This window comes from Hippopotamus amphibius, chromosome 6 (assembly GCF_030028045.1).
Source record: "Hippopotamus amphibius kiboko isolate mHipAmp2 chromosome 6, mHipAmp2.hap2, whole genome shotgun sequence".
Classification (NCBI taxonomy): domain Eukaryota; kingdom Metazoa; phylum Chordata; class Mammalia; order Artiodactyla; family Hippopotamidae; genus Hippopotamus; species Hippopotamus amphibius.
The window spans coordinates 75,814,874-75,834,755 of record NC_080191.1 but is presented as its reverse complement, the minus strand read 5'-3'; the positions used below and the strand labels follow the sequence as shown (position 1 = coordinate 75,834,755).

The following is a 19,882-nucleotide window of genomic DNA, read 5'->3' as shown; positions in this document are numbered from 1 at the left end:
TCTCAGAAGGATTAAGGGTCTGTGCCCCACCCGTGTTGGCCCCTCTGTGACTGTGCCTGTCTTAGGTTGTTCCTCCCTTGAGGAATCTTACCCGTCTCTGGCTAACCAGTCATCCTCCAGGGCCAAACACGGTGGTATAAGGAAGGCTCTATGCATCACCCCTGTTGGCCCCTCTGCGGCTGTGCCTGTCTTAGGTTGTTCCTCCTCTGAGGAATCTTACCCGTCTTTGGCTAACCAGCCATCCCTCAGGACCAAACAGGGTGATATTAGTCTCCATGCCCCGCAGCCTCAGCTCCTCCACTGCTCAAGCAGGACATTCTGAATCCCATCGCTCGGCCCACATACTTCAACATTTTCAATGTTTCAAAAAGGTTCCAGAATGTCTTCCCACATTAAGGGTCATCTTTCATTCATCCATCCATTCAACCATTCATTAAATATTGAATATCTGCCCTGTGCCAGTGCTTATTTTTCTCAGCAATATGTGACAATATGCACTGAGTATTGCCAACCAGGGAAACATCACCCAAATCCAGCAAAGTGTAGAGTTTTTAGTGGGGGCTGGCCATCTGGATACAGCTGACTACCTGTAGAGCCCGCCTTAGTCTCCAGTTCCTCCAGAGGTTGAGCCCAAGACCCCATCGTAAATCAAATTGTTAGCCTAGACCATCTGGCATGGCCGTAGGCACCCAGGTGAACAAAGACCCTCCTATCAGGCAGGACAGTCCAAGGGTCTGTTACCTCCCAGGAGCTGGAGGACAAGGCCCAAATCTTTCTTTTGTCAAAGTTAACCCTTTACTGCACAGCAATCCTCGTCAGTTCCTCATTGTTAATGTGAATTACTTTGCTGCTAGTATAGATTCACACAACAGACATTTACATCCCTGCACTAGATATAGTGGGGTCCAAATTAAGAATAAGAGATAGGGCCTTCCCCGGTGGTGCAGGGGTTGAGAATCCACCTGCCAATGCAGGGGACACAGGTTCGATCCCTCGTCCCGGAAGATCCCGCATGCCGCGGAGCTAATAAGCCCATGCGTCACAACTACTAACCCTGCACTCTAGAGCCTGTGAGCCCCAACTAATGAGCCCACGTGCTGCCAACTACTGAAGCCCACGTGCCTAGAGCCCGTGCTGCACAACGAGAGAAGCCGCCACAATGAGAAGCCCGCGCACCGCAACGAAGGGTAGCCCCTGCTTGCCACAGCTAGAGACAGCCCTAGCAGCAACGAAGACCCAAGGCAGCCAAAGAGAGAAAGAAAGAAAAACAACAACCCCCCACCACAATCAGCCACCTTAAAAAAAATAAAATAAAAAAGTAAAAATAAAAAATAATTTAAAAAAAAGAATAAGAGATCATCTGATTCTTACATAGCTCTCAGAGAAAGAACTGGTCTAAGATGTGCTATAGAGTTACATATAAATTAAAAAGTATTAAGTGCAACAAACGTGGTTCAGCGTGTAATGGGAATTCTGAAGAAGGAAAGAATGATTTCCAGTGGAAGACTGGATCTCGTGGAGAAAACAGCTTCTGCGCTGCTATTTGAAGGTGGAGGATTTGAAGAAGAAATATTCATGCTAGGTGCACATACACAGAAAGTGTGTGCTAATGTGTGCTGTTAGGTATGGTAGCCACTGGCCACGGATTTATTTAAATTTAAGTTGATTAAAGTTAAATAAAATTTAAAACTCAGTTCTTGCCATGTTGCGTTAGCCGCATTTCAGGTGCTCTACTCAGCAGCCACACGTGGCCAGTGGCTACTGTATTTGATAGTTCAGATCTATAGAACATTTCCACAAAGTCCTGTTAGGCAGTGCTGCTGCAGATGGAAGGATCGGACTGAGCAAAGGCGTGAGAGAGGCAGGAAAGTTTAGGAATCGCAGAGTACAGTTTGTGGGGCGAGTCACCTGTTTTGGCTGGATCCCGGGTTGTAGAAAGAGGTGAGGGGTGAACTTTTTCTGCAACACTAGGGGTCTCGGCAGGTTCCCCCTGCCCCTGCCTCCATGCCAACGCTGATGAAGACAGCTTCCCCTCCACGAAGCTGCCCAGCCCACGACCAGCGGCTCTCCCAGCTTCTTAGATAAATGAGGAATGAAGGTACCTAAACAAGGAAATTGGATGGTACAGGGCATCTGGACACGTTTAGAAACCTTCACTCTCTAGAGACTCTTCTAGGCCACAATGCTGCTCAAAGAATCATAACTATTGATACATTGTCATTTAATATATCCTATTGCTTTGGTTGTCTTATTGAATTCCAACACTTCTCTGCTTCTGACTACCTTGTCTTCATAAATTGAGGCTTATATAACATGGTGGTCTGTTCACACTTTAAAAAAAATAAAGATGTATTTTAACTAGCTTATATAGTGTACTGGAGTTCATTCTATAGCAAACATGTAAAATTGTAAACAGCATTTTATCACGTGGGACCATGAGCCAATGACACCATCAGATTTAGGACGGCCTTATTGCAGTGTAATAATCTGACTCTACTTGAGAAACGCAGACAATTAAATGAGGCAAAGAGGAGGCAACAGCAGGAGTAGAGACCAGGAACTAAGGTGATGTTGAGAATGGAACGATTCACCTTGGAGGCAGGAAGACAGAGGAGTAAACGTGATCGTTATCAGGGATGCTTGAATGATACTTTCTTTCACTGAATCTGACACCATCAGGTGTAAGACGTGCCCACAGTTTATGTACCACTAAGAAAGAAAAAATGCTGCTAATTAAATTATAGCAGCCAATGATTATATGATGAATCCCGACTTCACCGATATTAAATTATAAAAAAATGTGCGTGTTAGAATAAAAGAAACAGGTATCATACAAACCCTGATGATTGGACATACTTCTTTGACAGCAAGAAGCCAACATTTATTGTGCCCTTGTCTTCAAGGCCTTGTGCCTGGGTGGGGGATGGGTGGTGGCGGATGAAGAAATGAATGGGAAACACCTTTTAATCATTAAGAATCTTCCACTGGGGAATTGCCTGGAGGCCCAGTGGTTGGGACTTGGCGCTTTCACTGCTGTAGCCGGGGTTCAATCCCTGGTCGCATGCACTGGCCTATTTGCACTGAGAGCTAAATCTGGTGCCGGGAGAGCCCTACGTCCCAGCCCGTCCAGCCTCCAGGGCCATCGGAGCGCGCCCACACCTGCAGCATGCACGCATTCCCCATTAGCGGGTTGACTGAAACACTCAGTCCTCGCCTTCAGACCTGCACATGTCATCATGACATGGCATTTGGGTCATTCTTTGAAAACACTGGGTTTGGGGTTTATTTTAAAAGATAAATTGAAAAACAAACCTCAGGTGTAGGAAACCATTGCTGAATCTAAACCGACCAGGTTCATGAACACGAATGCTCTCCACCTTGTCCATTTAGCCCAATGCATCTCACACTTTAAGGTGCCTGTGAATCAACTGGAGATCTTGTGAAAATGCAGATTCTCATTCAGTAGGTTTGGGAGCGGGGCCTAGGATTATGTTTTTCTCACAAGCATCCAGGAGATCTCGGTGCTGCTGGTTTGCAGACCACGCCTCAAGTAGTGAGGCCCTTAGAGACCACCCCCTCCACACTTAAAGGTGAGCTCAGATGTCGCCTCCCTTTTGTGACTTTTCCTGACATCCTCTGCCTTCCTAAAGCATAATTTATCTTTAAGTCATCTATATCTATGTTTCCAATGCACATTATGCTTTATGTGACCCACTTTCTTTATGTTGTGACTATTCTCCTTAATCCGTGCTTCCCAGCCCCGGCTTAGTCCCCTGGGGACCTGTTGAAAAAAAATCTCAGTGTCTGAGCCCCACTCCCAGAGTTCCTGATTTTCTTGTCGTCCCAACTTTGTTTTTTTTGGTTGTTATTGTTGTTGATAACACCAATTGTTTTTAAAACGTGAGTACTACAGTCTGAAATTAATTTCTCTGGGAGAGTTTTGCATGGTTTGCAAACTGTGTTCCCTGGGACCCAAGGAGTATTCTGGGGGCGTGCTTCAGGGTCTCCTCTGGGGGTGGGAGATGGGAAAGCAGGAATGAGCAGAGTGCGTGGGGACGAGGCAGTGGACCCAGCCAGAAAGCGGTGGGGGGGCACCGAGGAAAAGAAGCCCACCCTTCCTCTTCCTAGCAATTTGTTCATCTGGATCTTGCGCAAACCAACCAGCCCCACAAGGGATACTAAACCTACGATGAACAGGTGCTTTTACAGGAACCCAGTGCTTTAATCCTTCCAAGAACCTGGTGAAGAGGGTTTAGAGGAGGTGAGAGGTAAAGCTGGCAAGTTACAGGCCAGAAATGGAACTGGGACTTTTGGCCCCAAAACCTTTTCACTTTTTGTGGTCTCCTTCTAGAAAGCTCTGGGGTCCGAGACACAAAGGGCCCAAGGAAAGTTTCCGTCTGTCTTCTAACAAACATTCCTCCCATCAATCAGGAAGATACCTGGCCTCCTGGCATGGATGGAATGGAGGCCGGAGGTGGGAGGGACAGGCAGGCACCACCACCCGCAGAGCTTTGGTTTTCTGCTCTGACATCAGACTTGCCTATACTGCTTGGAGGAAGATTGCAGCCCCAGGTCCTGGTCCTCCGGTTGCCAGCCTCTTCTGGCCTCCAAGTGTTACCCAGTTCCTCCCCCTGTCACCTTCCTTTCCCCCTAGAGAGTACCTCTTTTCCCCTGCCGATAGGAAGCTGGCAGGGGCGGCCACGTATCTCTGACTCCCCCAGGTCTGAGCTGCTGCGGCGTTGGAAGAGCAGCAGAATGAAGCGTGGCCACGAACCTCTCTCCTTCCTCCTGTGAGCAGAGAGAGTACATGTGGGTGAGAGCTGTAGCAGAGGATGAATCACAGATGTAACAAACCCTAGAAGGTCAGTGCCAATGGGCAGGGTTTTTGTCGGTTTTCTTAGCTGCTGTATCTCAGGGTACATAACAGTGTTCAGCACATGTTAGATGCTCAGTAAGTATTGACGGAAGGAATGAATAAAAGCTACTGATTTTTTTTTTAATTGATGTATAGTTGATGTACAATGTTGTGTTAGTTTCTGGTGTACAGCAAAGTGATTCAGTTATACATAAGAAACATGGAACACTTTACAAATTTGCTTGTCATCCTGGAGTAGGGGCCATGCTACTCTTCTCTGCATCGTTCTGATTTTAGTATATGTGCTGTTGAAGCCAACACGAAAGCTACTGTTTATAAATATCCACTAGGTGCTGGATGCTGTGCTACACATAGACTATGGTCATTTTTCTTTCCAAAAACCTTAGGCTTTTGCATGTTTTAAATTTTAATTTCACCATTTTCTTTCTTTAATTAAGATGTTGGAGAAGAGGAGACAGTTGTGCCTCTTCTCTTGCAAAAATAAACAATAAAGTAACAATAAATTTCTCCGAACTAAGATATTTTCCTCACAGTTATACTGTTTACACATATGAACACACGCATGTTTTTTACTGAAATATTTTTTTAACTCTCCTGTTTGTAGAGAAATCGTTTCAAAGATATTGCATTATAGCTTTGTAATTAGGAGAAAAAAAAGATGCCGTATTTACATCAAGTCATTTCCTGTTAGCTATTGAGATATCTTATTCCTGTTCAATATGCAGGCAGGAAACTGGAGATTAAGTGAATGCATTTTTCCAGCTGTGTGACCTTGAGTAATTTACTTAATCTCTCTGAGTTTTCGTTTATCCATCTGGAAAAAAAAAAAAAGATGATAATTCTGGCCTCTTAGGGTGGGGTGGATATGAGGAGTGACTTAAAGTGCCTGAAGTACTCAGCCCAGTGCTGGGCCCAGAAAAATAAAAAGTAGACAAAGGAGAGGAGAAGGAAGGGGATGAGAAGGAGGAAGAAGGAAGAGAAGGAAAGAGAAGGAAGAAGGGGGAGGAAAAGCATTGTCAACTTTTAACTTTGCATGATGAAAATATTTAAGACCACCCCACAATCCAAATTACACTTCCTTCTATAACTGCAATCATTTCTAAAACAACAATATTTTCACACTGAAAATGTCGGAAGACCTGATCTCAGAATATAAAATCCTTCCAGTTTGCTCTTTACCCTGACATTTTCATCAAAAGCACAGATGAAAACTTGGTCATGGACCAGGCAGAGATTTTGGGGACCACCTTTCTAGGGGGCACGTCTCACCCGTCATTTTGCAGATAAAAAGACAGACCCATAGAGGTTGAGTAACAGGCATCATGTCAGACGGCTAGTTTTTAAAGGAAAAGTGCCTGCCCAGATACCTTTTTCTGCCAGTTATAGAATTCAAATTGGTTAATATCCATCAAATTACATGAAGTTGGTGACAGCATGCGACCTGGGTTAAGGCTTGTTGCTTTGGCTACAGATTTCATCCTCGCAGCCCTCTGACCCACTGGGACACCTGTGAATACCCAGACTTCAGTACTGCATGTGTTCTCTCTCAAGTTGGAGTAAGATGGCCCACCTCTCAGGATTCTTCATGGAAAAGCTCATGCTTTTCACTGAGCTTTAGAGAGTATATTTCTGGCCTCAGGAAAACTCCTCCAAAAAAATTTGCTTGATGTCACTGAATACCATGCAGGTTGATGCACATGCTTTCAGTGACTGCTGAATGTCGCCTACCTCCATTTCCATCAGGCTCAGCTATGAGTGACAGAACACGGGCTTAAGAAGAAAGGAGTCTGGAAGTGGAGGTCCAGCCTGGTACAGCAGCGCTGCCCCACGCAGTCCTCAGGGACTGAAAACTCAGGCTCTTCCCAGCTCATGGCGTGCAGCCCTAGAGTGAGGCCCTTGACCTCATGGTTCAAGTTGGTGGCAGGAGCTTGAGCCATCATGTCTGCCATTGGAGAAGAAGGATGCTTAAGGGGATGAAGGGGAAAGAGGGCGTGCTTGCTATCTTTCAAGGAGAAGTTCCAGGAGGCTGCCACACACTTCCCGTTGGCCAGAACTTTGTCCCTCGGCCACATCCATCTGCAAAGAATGCTGGGAAATGTATTTATTCAAATAGGCATATACCTAGCCAAAGACGAGGGATTCTGGAAGAAAGGGATAACATAGTTGTAGGAAAGCAATTCCTGCCATACCACCCAAGAGCACTCCCACATGTTTCCACGAAGCACCAGCTGCAAATTGTAGGGAAGCTCATCTCTAAGGACAAAATGTGCAGCCGGTGCCTTTTCCCTCCCTGCCTCTCGCGCACACACCTTCTTGTTCCATCTCAAGTGTGAGGCAGACAGGTCAGAGAGAAATGGGTCTTTCTAAAGCACTGTGGTAACACCAGGAGCTTCTGTTACAGCTGAGCTCAGGGAGACTTGGAATGTTTCTGTGCCTGGAAAAAAGGACCTGGGCACTGAGTCGCCCAGGTTTATTTTGGGAGAAGGTAGGGTTTCTTGCTTTCCCTCCAACTCTGCCAATGTGGGGGCCAAGCGATGGGGTCAGCAAATCTAAGGCGATTCTCCTTGGGGTAGATCGTGGAGTCCCGAAGGCCCTGCTCCCAGGGGCTGCCCCAAGTGTTTGGTGACCGCTCCCCGAGCTGCTCTTTCCCGAGGCCGAGCTGGCCTGTCTTTCCCAAGCTCTAAGGGGAGCTTAATTACCAGATTCAAGAGAGCAAGACGCAGCCTCCATGGTGAGTCACCCTCTTAGTTGTTTTCCCAGGCGTGGTGGAGGGTTTGCCCCAAGTCATCGCATCCTTGTCATCAACAATAGTGCATCGTTTTGAGATGTCCCGCTGGCTGAAGGGATGTAAATGTGACCACCGAAGAGAGAAGTTCTGAGTTTGAATATTTTTAAGAAATTGAGTCTGGAGGCAAATATGATAGAAACGTATTGAAAATAGGAAGAATACCAGAGTGAGAGAAATAGCCGGAGTTTGTTGTTCTGGAGGTTCTTTCTTAATAAAAGAAAAAAGACTACATTTAAAAACAACATTGCGGGGCTTCCCTGGTGGCACAGTGTTTAAGAATCCATCTGCCAGTGCAGGGGACACAGGTTCGATCCCTGGGCTGGGAAGATCCCACACGCCACGGAGCAACTAAGCCCGTGCGCCACAACTACTGAGCCTGTGCTCTAGAACCCTTGAGCCACAACTACTGAGATCACGTGCCACAACTACTGAAGCCCACACGCCTAGAGCCTGTGCTCCACAACAAGAGAAGCCACCGCACTGAGAAGCCAGTGCACGACAACAAGGTGTAGCCCCCCACTCTCTGCAACTAGAGAAAGCTCATGTGCAGCAATGAGGATCGAATGCAGCCAAAAATAAATAAATAAATAAAAAATAAAAATAAAAACAACATTGTGAATAACAATGTGTCACTAAATGAGTTAGCAATCTGGACCATTTGATTCAAGTTACTGCTTACCTTAAGATAGTAGTGTCCAAGAACAAAGGCATCTTCTTTTGTTTTCTACCATATTATCCTGCTCTTGTCTAGTGAATGTCAGTCAATAGGCCACATGAATGTAGGCATCTAAGTAGTTGGCATGTCTAGTCATATCTGTATTTCTGTAAAAGCTACCTTTTGATAAACAATTATTACATAACTGTACAACCACCTACAGCTGACAGCTTTTATTGAGATATGATTTACATGCAGTAAAATGCACAGAATTTAAGTGTACAGTTCAAGGAGTTTTAATACTCCTTATACCCCAATGAGTATATACCCCTTAACCCACTTTCCTATCAAGAGATAGAACATTTCTGACTTCTCATAAAACCCCTTCATTCCCCATTTCTAGTCAGTCCTCATGTTCGCCTCCCTGTGACCTGACAACTAATGTTCTGAGCTCTATCACCATTAGATTTATTCTGTCATTTCTAAAACTTCACATAAATGGGATCATAAGGTAGGTACCATTTTGTGTCCAGTTTTTCCTCACTCAATATAACATTTTTGAGATGAATTCATGTCGTTTCATGTATCTGTAGTTCCTTTCTATTTGCTGCTGAGAAGTATCCCATTGTTTGAATAAATCATGATTTCTTCATCCATTCTCCTGTGATAGACATTTGGATTGTTTCCAGTCTGGAGAAATAAAGCTTCTCATAATAATGATAATAAACAAATGACTTTGTAACTCATAAATGAAGAAACCGGCAGGTGTGTGCGAGTGTGGGCCTGATTTAGCACAGTCATCAAGAAGTTCCTGGACTAAAGCTCAAAAGTGGCAAACACGCACTTGAACTTTGCTTTGGGTGGACACAGGGGTGAGTGAGGGATTTGTAGAAGTGGGTAGGGAGAAGCCAAATTCATGCAGTTTATAAAAAAGTTGTTATCTGTCAGTCACAATCAAATGAAGAAAATAGGCCTGGTTTGAAAATGCACGTCTATGATGTAGAGATGAGTCAATCCTGATGGGCTCTTAATCACTCCATTTTACAGTGGAAAACATTCTTGGGCTCTTAGCTTCCTTAGGTGTAAAACGGAGGCACTGATTTCTACCTGGTCAACCTCCTAGGGTTGTTGTGAGAAGCAAATGAGAGAAGGTTAGCTTAAAGCTCTAAGTGCAAGGTGACAGTGGTGTCTTTGACAGATTCACAGTTTTCCTTTGATCGATGACCGTGGAACATTTTACATGTCACGTACTTTCTGTTTATTCACTCATTTACCTCCCTAAGAAGTAAGTACTGTTGCTGTCTTGTCCATTTTAGAGATGAAGAACTTGAAGCCTGGGTACTTTTATCACCCAGAAGCTGCACAGATATAAACGGCATCAATGGGATTTGAATCCAGGTCAGACTGACTCACATCTGAGCTGTTACTCTCGTGCCACCTGCCTTTCTGAGAAGTCGTCATCATACCCCCTCCTAACCACCCACTTTACAGTAACTGTCCTCTTCCACAGCCTTTATTTCCTTGTGGGAGGCTTGCTATATGCAAATTCTTTGGCATGTTATCTACTAGATGGAACAGAAGGAGGCTGAAAGTTTGCCTAAGATCTTAATGATTTCCCCTTTTGGTCTTCCTGGAGGTTTGCCGTGAGAAGGCTGAGTCAGCCATATTCTTGGTGTAAACTTTGTATTTGCAAAACATTCAAAGCTACCAAGTTGGGACTTCCCTGGTGGCACAGTGGTTAAGAATCCGCCTGTTAATGCAGGGCACATAGGTTTGAGCCCTGGTCTGGGACGATCCCACATGTCACAGAGCAACCAAGCCCATGCGCCACAACTACTGAGTCTGTGCTCTAGAGCCCGAGAGCCACAACTATTGAAGCCCATGCGCCTAGAGCCTGTGCTCCGCAATAAGAGAAGCCACCGCAATGAAGAATAGCCCCCACTCACCACAACTAAAGTCTGCGAGCAGCAACGAAGACCCAATGCAGCCAATGAAAAAACAAACAAAAAACCACCAAGCTGCTGGAACAGATCCCATGAGCTCCTACATACAACTTCCTTTCCCAGGACGTACAGCGTGGTGTCCCACTGAGGTGGGAAATGCCCCATGGCATTGACTGCTAAGAAAAGGGCATCCCCACACCCGAGGCCATTTGGTCATTTACTCAGTGTCTCTATTGTCAGTGCCTGGATGGTTTGGCCTTGCTTCTTACGTACTCCTTCAGCATCTCAAGGTCCACCTTCTCTCTGAGAGGTTGTGAGTAACCACGTTGAAGAGGTGGGGACTGGGTGGGGACTGGTGGGGACGCACAGCCCAGCTTTCCTTTTTCTTTTCCATTTAAAAATTACTGGATGGGGGACGAGGGATAAATTAGGAATTTGGGGTTAATAAAGACACACTACTATAATAAAATAAATAACACGGATCTACTGCATAGCACAGGGAACTAAATTCAATACCTTGTAATAACCTATAATGGAAAAGAATCTGAAAAAGAAAAAAATATATATGTAACTGAATCACTTTGCTGTACACCTGAAAGATTGTAAATCAATTATACTTCAAATGAAAAAATTACTCGGGACCACCAATTAATGCCTGTAAATTGACCTGAAAGTAAAACATGGTTTTTAAGCAAAAGAATTGTGTTTAAAAATTATATGTCCCTCACACTGAGGTTTCAGAGCATGAACTGTGGAAATTCTAAAGTTAGATGAAACTTCACTCAGCAGCTCCTGAAACAACTGAATATACAACTCAAGAAGAACCAACCGAGAAAACCACCTGCACTGCTCTCTTTAGCATTTTTTTACAGAACGATTAGAAGCAGGAATCACAGCTCCAAGGACCACATCACCAGGGACTGGCCGGCTCTATCTCCAGCATTGACTAAAACAGGAAATTACCAGTTGTACCTAAATGGAACCAATAAAACAAGAACCTCCTATGACTTTATAGCCACTTGGAAAAAGCAGCTAAAGCCAAATAACCCTTCTGGACCTGTTTTCGGGTGGCAAATGAGGTAGGTTAACCCAGGAGCCCCAACGCCTCTCCCAGTTGGAACAGTCACGAGTCTGTAGACTCGGGCCACCGGTGGTCAAGGGCTGCAGCCCCCCACACACCTGTGATGTTCACATCTGAGCTGTCCTGGGTGTTCTGCCGGTGGGGTGGCAGGGAGTGGAGCAAGAGTCAGGGTGATTGCAGAAGCCCCCAGAGAAATCCTAACCCTAGCCCTCAGAGGGCAGAAGGCGGACACATCTACAAAACTCCTTTGTGTCACAAACTCTTAAAGATCTCCAGTGGTTTCTCTCTCTTTGAAGCAAAGAACCAAATCATTTGAAAACATGGAGACGAATAGAGTCTGAAGCGTGCTATTTTTTAAAAAATTTCAACAGATTCAAAGAAAAAATGGAATTTATGTTAACTTATTTTAAGAAATTATATGAACCAAAGGTAATCTGTGAGCCAAGATAGTCACATGCTGGGACTTCCCCTGTGGTCCAGTGGTTAAGACTCCTGGTCAGGGAACTAGGATCCCACATGCGGTGCAACCAAAAAAGAAAAGATAGTGACATGCTGAGAAGAGTTAAATAGTGTAGGGGAGCAGCTTAGATCACCCCTCAACAGGCCACTTTGCCACGTGGATTATTTTGACCTGAAGGCAGTCAACACCCAGCAAACTTGGAAAACTTTTCCTCTCCCTTAACTGCCTAAAAGAATTTAGATAGGGGCCTGGCCCAGAAAGAGAGTTATTAGTGGAGATAATGTTTTATGTGCACGACCTATCTGCACGGCAGGGTGAATATCTAATCATCAAACACCTGCTCTTATTTTCCTGTGAATTACCCTCCTCTCCTTTGAAGACCCAGGCCCCTATCCCAATCCTTGACTCAGGATGCCATATACACCTCAGTTGCTCAACTTACCTTTGGGTCTCAAGTTTTTATGGGACTCCTGTATATACAAAACTAAATTTGGTTTTCTCTTGTTAATCTGTCTTATGTCAATTTAATTATTAGACCAGCCAAAGAACCCAAAATGGAAGAAGGGAAAATTTGTCTACCCCTAGAATAGTCATATATTAAATTGTACAACTGTCCTTTTCTGCTGTACATTTACCCATGAGTTCAGTATACGCCTGCTGTGTATTTTGTCATGCAATTAAATTACATTCTTTTCTTCAAGAGTTGAATAGTTCCAAATGCGACTTTTCATTCAAAGAACTCATTCTTACCATCGCCAAAAAAACCCTCTATTTCATTCAAATGAATCAGTTCCTCTAATTAACAGGAAATAATCTGGAACTAATTAACTAAAAGATCTGAGTTGTCATCAAAATGCCTTGGGAAACATGTTAAGTAAGATAATAAAATTATTTTACAGACCAGCCAGGAAGGGAGAGGAGGATATAGAGTCAATGGAAAAGAACAAGCCCTGGGATTAAAAGTACAAATTTTCCTATTTATTAACCATATGTCCTGGGGAAAATAACTTAACGTCTCAGGGCCTCGGGCTCCTCATTGGTGAAGTGGAGGTAGTAACCTGCTATGCCTGCTTCTAGAACTCACTCTTGGGGCCGAGCGAATCATGGAGGTGAAAATGTGTAAATGCCAAAGGACCATTCAGTTGCAAACTACAATTATTCAGTAATTGGGTTGCTTTGAGGGCAACAAAACAGTCCTTATGTTTTACATTCCGCCCTCAGACCATGTAATGCTGCTGGGGGGTCCGCACATCCACACCCCCTCTTCCATCCCAGCAGACCCCCTGAGGGGCTCCACAGGGTTACTGTGCTTTAGGCCTAGATTGATCTCACAGTATTTCCTCTTTTCTCTGCAGTGACTCCCCTGGAGCCGTGACAAGCATATCAAAGTCCATCAACAAGAAACTAGGTGACTTTTTGGGAAGTTATACTTGCACCTAGAAGCCTGTGTGTTTTGGTTAAGAGCAGACTTGGAAACAGAATGTTCAACAATTTTGCTATGATTCCAGTAGAGGGCGACAGGGCTGCACTGACTCTCCCACAGGAACTGCAATGTAATTCAAAGGTTAACAACACAAAGAGCCTGCCTTTCTTCTTTCCTTTCTAATCAGATGATTATAGTCATAATTTTCATATTTCTTTGTGGAGAAAAGACGTGGCTAAAGGCCATTATGCATTCAGCTGCACTTCCCAAACACTTCCAGAATGGGTTTGCATTTTTTTGATCACAGGAGCCACTAGAGCATTTGGAAAAATCAGCAAAGGCATGTAATGCGTTCAGGCTCCGGATGCCTCACACCTGTGGGTATCCCTGGTGGCTGAGCCAGCGGTCCCCCTGTTTTCCTTCATCCTGAATCAGAACCTTGGTTTTGTTCAAGCATCTGCCCCGTTTCCAGGGCAGAAGAGGATCCTGATTAGTCTAAGCCAATTAGAGCATGTTTTAACCTGGTAAAGTAACTGGTCCAGGGATGGACTTAGGATCTTACTCACTTGGCTCAGTCAGACTGAGGTGTAGGGCTTATCTTTTATGATCTGGAGAAAAGTTTTCCCTTTCTCTCTCCCACTGGGTATGAATGTGGAAACTTGTTGCTATTGGCAGCTGTGAGTAAGATGGCCAGAGGAAAAGGAAGGGAGGGAGGGAAGGAACCTGGGTTTTTGGTGATACCACTAAATCTGACAACCCTGTTTGCCGAGACCAGCTCGGCGACTCGAGGTGAGTGACGGGTGCCGCAAGCTTGAAGAAGACACAGACACAGACTGAAGAGAAAAGTGGGACCGGGGGGCTCAAGACCTCTCGGATCAAGAGCCCTGCTGACTCATCCCAGGTTGCTTTTATTGAGTTCGTGGGCTAACATTCTCAGGTTACACTCATAAACAATCAAAGGCCTCACATGACTGGGGCAATTATCTTTGTTTACTTCCTGGGTCCGAGTTGAGCAGGTGTGGATTTGAGCTGGGGGTGGAGAGCAAAACAGCCCCGGGGGCAGGGGACCTCTCTCAGATATTGGGGGTCTGTGCCCCACCCATGTTGGCCCCTCTGCGACTGTGCCTGTCTTAGGTTGTTCCTCCCTTGAGGAATCTTACCCGTCTCTGGCTAACCAGTCATCCTCCAGGGCCAAACACGGTGATATAAGGAAGGTTCTATGCACCACCCCTGTTGGCCCCTCTGCGGCTGTGCCTGTCTTAGGTTGTTCCTCCTCTGAGGAATCTTACCCGTCTTTGGCTAACCAGCCATCCTTCAGGACCAAACAGGGTGATATTAGTCTCCACGCCCCGCACCCTCAGCTCCTCCACTGCTCAAGCAGGACATTCTGAATCCCATCGCTCGGCCCACATAGTGCAACACTTTCAATGCTTCAAAAAGGTTCCAGAATGTCTTCCCACACCTGTTGCCTAGAATTCTTGCTTTGTGAGATAATATATTTTTGTTTACACCTTCTTGGGCCAAGTCTTTATTTTTTGCAGATACCGTACTTATGAGGATTAATGAACTCCCTTCAGTTTCCCCAAGGCCACCCACTGGGTGGGCTGAAATAATGGTTGAGAGCAACAACTTTGGGCTATTTTTTATTTTAAACTATCTGTTGGTTTTCCATGGGTCACTTGTTGAGGATGTTGTTGCATATTATTTCTGGGATATTATTCTTTTCATTGACCCAATACTTCAGAGATAGTTGTTATTTATTCCTAGTCCTAGATGGGTCTATAATTTAGAGGGGTTATCTCTAAGTGAGGGATGTCAAAACATGTCCAAAGTCACCCAGGATGTCCATGACTGTGCTGAAAATACCGTGTACGTCATGAGCGTGCCTCTCATTTCTAGTTCTAGCCTGATGGAGGGAAAAATTCAAGTTATCTAACATAGCAAACTATCGTAGTTTTAAAAAATAGGAATCTTGGACTTCCTAGGTGGTGCAGTGGTTAAGAATCCGCCTGCCAATGCAGGGGACATGGATTCGATCCCTGGTCCAGGAAGATCCTACATGCCATGGAGCAACTAAGCCCATGTGCCACAACTACTGAGCCTGTGCTTTAGAGCCTGTGAGCCACAACTGTCGAGCCCGTGTGCTGCAACTACTGAAGCCCACACGCCTAGAGCCCATGCTCCGCAACAAGAGAAGCCACAGCAATGAGGAGCCAGCGCACCACAACAAACAGCAGCCCCCACTCACTACTTTGTCTAAAGCCATGGGCAGCAACGAAGACCCAACACAGCAATAAATAAATGAATAAATAAATAAATAAAGTTTATTTTAAAGAAGGGAATCTTTAATACTGTCTTCCTTTGCTCTCCTTTTCAAGGGTGGGGATTACACGTGTTTTTTCTTAGTGATTTCTTCATTGCTGGTTTATATTCATAATTTCTAATGAATTTAAATTAAAAACGACATTATAAAAGCCTCTCGTGGCTCTTGGTGGAAAGAGCTTGCCAAAGCAGGCAACAGTGTTTGCCTCACAGGAAGGAGACCAAGGTGCCCAATATCCCAAGAATTTTGGCCAAGTGTTCGAGGGATTGTTCAGAGATACATGGTCTAAGCATTCGTGAAATGTTTATTATTTGGTCATAATTATGAGAAATAAAGATTCAAAAAGGAAAGCGATTTTTCAGCCAACAGCATACAAAGTCTTGTGCTGGGTGCTAATGTGATTAAAAGGTGAATAAAATGCAGTAATGCCATGTATGTTGTCCTTAGAGAAAGAAGACATAGGGTATATGGGAAACAAGTAGCCAACTATTTACGCAGCAGATAATTAAACGCTTAAATTAAGAGGTACAGAACAAGCGTTATCAGTACACAGGGAAAAGGGCTTCGAGGGAGCTGTTGTGATCAAGAGAGGTTTTTTATGGAAGACATGAGCTAAATAGGATGGTTTGGACTTTGATGAGCTTTCACGGTGAGAAAAGTGGGGCGATTATGGTATTGTGTTTAAAACATTGAATCAATAATAGCCAGAAACAATTTTTGTTTCAAACATTGTTGTTAAACATTTTCCCAAAATGTATTAATACATGAGCATCTGAAATTGTTTACAACATTTTAGAATACTTCAAAATTAAACTTAGAAAAAAATGTAAGCATCTTTACACATATCTTCCTTAGGAAATAAAAGCATCGGGCATTTCATAGGCTCATTTATTCATTTACTAAATACTTATTGAGCATCTACCATGAGCCAGCTAAGGTCCTAGGTGATAAGCAAAACAGATCTGCCTCACTGGTGATTAAAATCTTAGGGATATCCACAAGATACCTTCAGGTCACAAGACTTACACTGTAAACGAGTTAGCTCCAGGTAACTAGAAGCTTCTTGTTAATGTAGACTTCTCATCCGTCATGAAAATTTCTGTATAGATGGTGGGCCGTCTCCAGCGAGCCTATTGTTACTGCCGTATTAAAGAACTTGAATTAAGTAATCTAACTGCTTTTAGTGGGATTGGTGGTTCAACAGGGAAGGGGTAACAGGGAAATAACAAAGAGCACACACATCACAGATGGGCTTTAAAAGACCTAGAGCTCAAGGACTCTGACCTGAATTAAAATAGCGGGCAGCACGGGGGTGGTTACTGCTAATGCCACAAATACCACAGCCTTCTCCACATGCCTCAGATTAATGGTCTGGCTGACGTCTGTCCCCTCTCCCTTTAGTCTGGATGCGCTGACTGGTCTGGAATGTTTAGCTCTACAGATAAAGTGGGACAAGGAGGAAAGGGGCCCCGTAAACCGCAGTAAAAGGGGTTTATAGGAATAGAAGTTGCCATTCAAGTCACGGCTACCTGATCCCTGAGGTGGAAGGAAAAACTGGAGCGTTTGGCAGACGCTGAGTGTTCCCCCAAATTTATTCTCCTTTTTTTCCCATAGTGATGGAGTTTCAGCTAGACATAAGGTGACTCAGCTAGAGATTGCATTTCTCAGACTCTTCACAGCTAGCAGTGGCTACGCGGCCAAGTTCTTGCCAGTGAATGTGAATAAAAGAGATGAGCACGGCTCTTGTGTCACTTGCGAAATTGCCTGCCTTTCATTTCTCCTCTTTGCCTCTCCTGGGCCACAGTCTTAGTGGCAACCCAACTTTAACCATGCATCGAAGGACCACACACTAAGAGGAAGCAATAAGGTAGAATGACCATCATATGGAGCAGACATCCCCATCAGCCTGGACTGTTTGCCTCTGAACTGTTATATGAGAAATAAACAATATTCTGCCTTATTTGTTGATCTTTGAGTGTCTTGATTACAGCAGCAGCTTAGTTTGTAGGCTAGGCAGTGTAGTGAGTAATACACAGCTGCATCAGGAACTCTTCTGTTCATTGTTTCAACAGATTCCTTTCCTTTGTTCTTTCACTTATGCCTCATTTCCTACTTGGCAAGGTCCAGTCCAATCAATACTCGGAAACCACATTTAGGCACTGGACTCAGGGCCAGAGTATAACTGGTGGGCATGTAGCTAGACAATATGCTAGAGGAAGCAACTTGAAAACAATTGATGTGGGCCTGGGGTCATTGGTCTGGGAGCAGTCGGGAGCGTGGTGTCTGAAGTCGACCCTCTGTCAGTGAGTGCCTTGAGAGTGGGGTGTTGACTAGTTCTGAGGGCGGGAGGCAAGGGGACACTTGCAGAGCCTAGAAGAGGCAACAAGAAAGTAAGTGAGCCCCAGCTGCTGCCATGGAAGGACTTACAGCTCTGACGGCCTTACACTGATGTAGGGAAGGGCTTGGTGACTGAGGAATAAAAGGGAAGTGGGAAAGAGGGGAGACTGGTGTCCTGAGTAAAGGGAAAGGAGGGTTTGGTAAAACAAAACAGAACAAAACAAAAGAAACAAAAAAAAACCCAGTGGTTTTTAAAATTGGTCTGGAAATCCAATACTTGAGTCAGTCAGTACAGCTCCCCAATAAGCCTTGATCTTGCTTCCTAACTCCTCTGCCTTCCTGAATCTGGGGGTTGGCGCCAGTTGCTTCTCTCAGGCATGTGTCCTCTTGACAACTGCTTCCCATGTCCGTGTGCTGCAGAGGGGGCACAGTTACTTTGCAGCAGAGTTATATGGTGTTAACGGGAAAAAACTAACCAACCAACCAACCAAACATTTATCACTTACAGGGACTTCCCTGGTGCTCCAGTGGTTAAGAATCTGCCTCCTAATGAGGGGACGTGGGTTTGATCCTTGTTTGGGGAACTAAGATCCCACATGCTGCGGGGCAACTAAGCCGGTGTGCCACAACTAGAGTGAAGCCTGTGCGCTGCAAGGAAGAGCCTATGTGCTGCAACTAAGACCCGAAGTAGCCAAAAATAAATAAATAAATAAACAAATACAAAGGAGGTAAGGGAGGAGTTAGGATACATAGGAGTTAAAAAAAAAAAAAAAGACAACTTACAAGCAGGGAAGTAGCAAAGTGCACACAGCTTTCCAAGCCCTCATGATCCCCCTAAGTTGGATTGAGCAGGTTGGCCAGGGCCAAATGGCTGTAGGACAGGGCCCCTGCCCTCTGGCTCTGCCATGGGAGCTTCCTGGTGGAGGGAGAAGTGGCCTTGTTGGGAAAGCTCAGCACCTGGTATCAGTCTGTGTGCCTACTGAGCTGTCACACCTGCTGAGACAGCTCTCTGCTAAGTTACTGAGAAAAGGTGGGAAATGCACGTGTGAGCCCACCCAGATTTGCTCTTTGGTCATGTCCGGACTCCTGGCCCCTGGAGCTAGTCCGGGGTCCTCCAAATAAGAAAGAAAGACATTTTCTAATCTGAGCATAAAAAAGCTATTTAATGGTCTCCTCAGTGTCCTCTTGGCCTGGAGATGTTTTTACTGTATTCAACCCCAGAATCTTCCCTCTTTGCTACTTTCATTCTTAAGATCAGCAAGTCACTACCAATTAAGTATCTAATCATGCTTGCCTTTTGTTGACTTCTGGAGACATCACATATTCTGCCTTTATTTCTGTATGTTGAATTGTTTCCAACATCTATTTATCTAAAGTGCTTTAGGCTGATTTATATGAGGATCTAATCATAAGTCTCATACAACTATAAAATGAACACACGACAAAGATTTGTTTAACTCATTAAATAGCGAAGGGAACCAGTTCAAATGAGGATTTGATTTACAGAGCTTTGTATTTTCTAGTGGAGAAAAGGAATAATTTGCAAAACTATGGTCAGGAAAGATATGCAGTCCTATCAGCTTTCTACGTGTTCATATCTACCTTTTGCAGAGTTGTAAAATAGCCTAGTCAAAGGGAATCAAAACCGCATCCCTAGAGGATCCGAAAATCCCTGATGTGTCTGCTGGACAAGGCGTAGCCTTCTATTGAAACGACCCTTCCCCGTAATCTCTTTTGACCATTTCAAAGTTTGACAGTTTTTCCTGACACTTTTCCCTTCCCTGTGATCATACATAATTTCAAAGAAAGATTATTCTTGACCATCATAAAGGCTGATCTCATTATGTTTGGCTGATTACCGAGCCAGGAGAACCAAGGCTGTTAATTCCCCAGAGAGGCCTCCTTCAGGTCCCTTGGTAAAATCTAGGATCATAAGAGTATTGAATGATTCCAAATTAACTTCGGTCTGGAAGTTATAAGGAACCTTAGATTGGAC

General features: G+C 44.6%; 1 long non-coding RNA gene and 1 other non-coding gene across 2 annotated transcripts in view; one reads left to right on the top strand and one right to left on the bottom strand.

Annotated features, from left to right (window-relative positions):
- Nucleotides 1–5,069: 5,069 nt before the first annotated feature.
- On the bottom strand, nucleotides 5,070–5,176 carry LOC130856181 (U6 spliceosomal RNA). Its single transcript, XR_009054478.1, has one exon. It is a non-coding gene; the product is annotated as a U6 spliceosomal RNA (small nuclear RNA).
- Nucleotides 5,177–13,998: 8,822 nt separating this feature from the next.
- Nucleotides 13,999–19,882, top strand: part of LOC130855224 (uncharacterized) — a 190,385-nt gene continuing 184,501 nt past the window's right edge. Inside the window, exon 1 of the long non-coding RNA XR_009054256.1 lies at nucleotides 13,999–14,015. This is a non-coding gene — a long non-coding RNA (uncharacterized LOC130855224). The remainder of the gene's footprint in view (nucleotides 14,016–19,882) is intronic.